This window comes from Pteronotus mesoamericanus, unplaced genomic scaffold (assembly GCF_021234165.1).
Source record: "Pteronotus mesoamericanus isolate MK-2021 breed Mesoamerican mustached bat unplaced genomic scaffold, CSHL_Meso_final contig_74, whole genome shotgun sequence".
NCBI classification, from domain to species: domain Eukaryota; kingdom Metazoa; phylum Chordata; class Mammalia; order Chiroptera; family Mormoopidae; genus Pteronotus; species Pteronotus mesoamericanus.
This window is the reverse complement of record NW_026555247.1, coordinates 16046423-16051781: the sequence shown is the minus strand read 5'-3', so window position 1 is coordinate 16051781 and position 5359 is coordinate 16046423.

The window sequence follows — 5359 nt, the reverse complement described above, 5'->3', positions numbered from 1 at the left end:
GAAGGTGGCACTCGGTTTTCCTTAATTGAGAACACAAACCTCTCCAGCATGTATCTGATTCAATAAATGAAAAAAATCGCTAAGGGCCAGATTGTATGCTCCCTCAAGGAAGTCCTAGTTTATATGTTTCTTTTCAGAGTCTCTTCCAACACCCCATGGAGATCATAGTGTATGAGAATGGGCACTGGAGAGAACGATGAAATGGTGAAAACAGGGCTGAGTCTTAGCCCCACGCCCCACTGAACTCATGTCTAAAGCATTTGATTCTGCTCTTAGATAAACTGAATAATGTCCTCACTTCAAAGAAACTGTAAGGCAAGTTAATGATCTAGTCAAAATTTCTGAGGTAATCTCAAGATTTCTCATGGTTAATTACTATCTTTAAAAAGAGAAAGCTCAATATCAGTTATGCCAAAATTCAACTTGATTTTTGCAGACTCTCTTCAGCATCTAGATGTTTAAACAATTTTCATCCACAGGTGACCTCATTTTAGATACCCCAAAGTAAATTCTGCAGCTATTAACATCCTGGCAGGATATCAGAATGTACTCCTGCTAAAAGTTAAACTTTTGATTTAAAAGATACATTCATGGTAGAATAAGCATTTTCTGTTCTCCAAATGTCCCACTCTAGAGTAATATCTTACTTGCTTTATGACACAGGAATCACTTGAGATTTGTTACCTGCCTGAGTGCTAGAGGGTTTCTTTGTTCACTTTTTGGGAGCAACCAATCACTCTGATTTGATGGGGATGAGGCAATTCTCAGGACTTGGGACTTTCAGTGCTAAAAATGGATCAGCTGCTATTTCACTTTCTAAGAAAAGTCCCAGTGTTAGGGTAGCAATACTTACATCAGACAAAATAGACTTAAAAAAAAAAGGACATAACAGGAGACAAGGAAGATCATTACATAATACTTAAGGGAGTTGTCCAACAAGAGGCTATAACCCTTGTAAACATATATGTACCTAAACTAGGAGCACCTAAATATATAAGGAAAATCTTGGAGGATTTTAACAAGGAGATCGACAGCAATACAATCATCAGAGGGATTTTAACACACCACTGTCAACAATGGAGAGATCGTCCAAACAAAAAATCAACAATGATATTGCGGCATTGCACAACACTCTAGATAAATGGACTTAATTGATATTTACAGAGCATTTCACCCCAAAGCAGCAAAATATACATTCTTTTCAAATGCACATAGATCATTTTCAAAGGTAGACCACATGGTAGGACACAAAACAAGCCTCAACAAATTTAAGAAAATCGAAATCATATGAAGCATCTTCTTGGATGACAATGGCTTGAAACTAGAAACCAACCTCAAGGAAAAAAACTCAAAAACATTCAAATACATGGAGACAGAATAACAGCTTATTAAATAATGAATGGGTTAACAATACAATCAAGGAAGAAATCAAAAAGTACCTGAAAACAAATGAAAATGAACATACAATAACCCAAAACTTATGGGACACAGCGAAGGAAGTCTTGAGAGAGAAGTTCATAGGAATACAGGCCTACCTAAAAAAGATAGAAACATTTCAAATAAACAACCTAACCCTACATCCACAGGAACAACAAACAAAGCCCAGAGCAAGTAGAAGGAAGGAAATAATCAAGATCAGAACAGAATTAAATGACATGGAGACTAAAAAAACAATTCAAAGGATCAATGAATCCAGGAGATGGTTCTTTGAAAAGATAAACAAAATTGACAGACCTTTAAGCAGACTCATCAAGAAAAAGAGAGAGAGGACTCAAATAAATAAAAGAAATGAAAGAGGAGAAGTAACAACAGATACCACAGAAATACGAAGGATTGGAAGAAATTACTATGAACCATTATATGCCAAGAAATTGTACAACCTGGGAGAAATGGGTACATTTCTAGAAATATACAAACTTCCAAAACTGAATCAAGAGAAGCAGAAAGCCTGAATATACCAATGACAACTAGTGAAATTGAAGAAGTAATCAAAAACTCCTGGCACACAAAAGCCCTGGACTGGAGGGCTTCAGAGGCGAATTTTACCAAACGTTCAAAAAGGAACGAACTCCTAACCTTCTCAAACTATTCCAAAAAATTCCAGAAGAGGGAAGACTCCCAAACTCTTTTTACAAGGCCAGTATTATTCTAATTCCAAAACCAGGTAAAGACACAACAAAGAAAGAAAATTAGAGGCCAATATCTTTGATGAACATAGATGCTAAAATCCTCACCAAAATATTGGCAATCTGGATCCAGCAATACATTAAAAAGGTCATACACCATGATCAAGTGGGATTCATCCCAGGGATGCAAGGATGGTACAATATTCACAAATCAATAAACATAATATACCACATAAACAAAATGATCATATCAGTAGATGCTAAAAAGCATTTGATAAAATACAGCACACATTTATGATAAAAACATCCAGCAAAGAGGGAATAGAGAGGACATACCTCAACATAATAAAGGCCATATAAAAGAAACCTACTGCCAATATCATACTCACTGGTCAAAAACTAAAAGTCTTCCCCTTAAGATCAGTAACAAGACAAGGGTGTCTGGTTTCACCACTCTTATTCAATATAGTACTAAAAGTTCTAGCCACAATGATCAGACAAGAAAAAGAAATAAAAGGCATCCAAATTGGAAAGGAGGAAGTAAACTGTCATTATTTGCAGACAACATGATAGTATAAATCATGTCTGCACCTATAGTCTGTACCAAAAAACTATTCTACCTAATAAGTGAATTTGTCAAAATAGCAGGATACAAAGTCAACATTCAGAAATTGAGGGAACTTTTGTACATCAATAATTAACTATCAAAAAGAGAGACTAGGAAAAAAATACCATTTACTATAACAACAAGAAGAATAAAGTACCTAGGAATAAATTTAACCAAGGAGGTAAAAGACTTATACTCAGAAAACTACACAACACTGAAGAAAGAAATTAAGGAAGACACAAATAAATGGAAGCATATGCCATGTTCATGGACTGGAAGAATTAACATCAATAAAATGTCCATACTACCCAAAACAACCTATAGATTCAGTGATTCCTATTAAAATGCCAATGGCATATTTCACTGATCTCGGACAAGTACTACAAAAATTTATATGGAATGAAAAAAGACCCTGAATAACTTCAGTAATCTTGAGAAAGAAGAATAAAGTTGGAGGGTTCACAATACCTGATATAAAACTATACTACAAGGCCACTGTAATCAAAAAGGAGCCTGGTACTGGCATAAGTACCAGATCATAGATCAATGGAACAGAATAGAGAGCCCAGAAATAAATCCACATCTATACAGTCAATTAATATTTGACAAAGGGGGCATGAGCATACAATGGAGTTAAAACAGTCTCTTCAATAAATGGTGTTGGGAGAGCTGGACTGGCAAAAAAATGAAACTAGACCACCAATTTACACCATATACCAGAATAAACTCAAAATGGACAAAAGACTTAAGCCGTGATATCATAAAAGTCCTAGTGGAAAACACAGGCAGTAAAATTTCAGATATTTCACATAGCAATATTTTTCCCAATATATAAGGCAAGGGAAATAAAGGAAAAAATAAACATATGGGACTACATCAAATTAAAAAGCTTCTGCACAGCTAAAGAAACCATCATCAAAATGAAAAGGGAACTGACTCTATGGGAGAACATATTTGCCAATGATACATCAGAGAAGGGTTTGATCTCCAAAATACAGGGTCAGGTAGAAGTAATACCTGCTTGAGTGTGGTTTTTAGCATCATAATATGGGTGTAACAATTCACAGTGTCAATTTGAACATTTCACCTAAAATGTCATATAGTGTGCTTAAGTGTGATATTGTTATATTTCAGATACATGCTTATGATTTTGTAATAGAAGATTTTGTAATAAAAGAAGGGGCTATTTGTGATGGATCTTGTATATAAAGATCTCATATCACAGCACCAGGAAGACAAACAATTCAATTAAAAAGTGGGCAAACGACCTGAATAGACAGTTCTCCAAGGAGGATAGACAAATGGCCCATAGACTTACAAAAAGATTTTCAACCTCACTAGCCATCAGAGAGATGCAAATTAAAACCACAAGGAGATATCATCTCACAACTGTCAGAATTCCTATCATTAAAAAGAAATCAACAAACAAGTGCTGGTGAGGCTGTGGAGAAAAGGGAACCCTAGTGCACTATTGGCAAGAATGCAGACTGGTGCAGCCACTGTGGAAAAGTGTGGAACTGCCTCAAAAAATTAAAAATGGAACTTCCTTTTACCCAGCAATTTTGCTACTGGGAATATACCCCAAGAATCTTGAAACACCAATTTAAAAGAACTTACACACCCCTATGTTCATAGCGGCACTATCTACAATAGCCAAGTTCTGGAAACAGCCTAAGTACCCATCAGTAGATGAGTGGACCAAAAAACTGTGGCACAGTTACACAATGGAATAGTACACAGCAGAAAGAAAGAATGAACTCCTACCTTTTGCAACAGCATGGATGGCATTGGAGAATATGATGCTAAGTGAAATAAGCCATTCAGTGAAAGACAAATACCATATGATCTCACTTATAAGAGGAATTTTCTGAACAAAATTAACCAATAAGCAAAGTAGAACCACAAACACGGAAACACGGAATGGACTGACAGTGGCCAGAGGGATACTTGTGGAAAGAAGGGGAAGGGACTTGTCAAAGAACACGTATGAATGATCAATGGGCATGGACAATGGTGTGGGGATTGACTGTGGGTCTGTGGGGTGGATTGGGCTGAGGGAGGGTAAAAAACTGGGACAACTATAATAGAATAACAATAAAAACAAAAGAAAAAAAGAGAAAAGTCCCAGTTTTGTTATCAGGTAATTTTGAATCAGGAGATCAGAATACAAATCAGTGTCTCCACTTGTCAGAACAAGCCTCACTTCCACCTGTCTTTGGAGCACATCGTGGCCCCCTCAACTTCCCACTTCTAGTACTTACCAGAGTCTATTCCAAATAGACTTTCATCTATTCCACAGCTTCCATTAAAAATCCTGATTGTGAATACTGATATTTAGAAGATTATTCTGAGCAACGATTTGTCTTCCTTATTTTCTTCATTTTTTCTATATTTATTGCTCAACCACTTTGTATCAGATACTGGGTTAGGTGATCTTCTAAATAAATGCAGGCCCTGACTCACATGGGTTTAGAGTCTGGTAAGGCAAATAAGTAAACACACATTTATGAAGTTGTGTCCCTTCATCAGGCCAGGCCAGGCCAGGACAAAACTGTAACACTGGAATAAACTCTGTTAGCTTTATACTAATCACAATCGCAGACTTGGTAACATTTAGCATTATGCT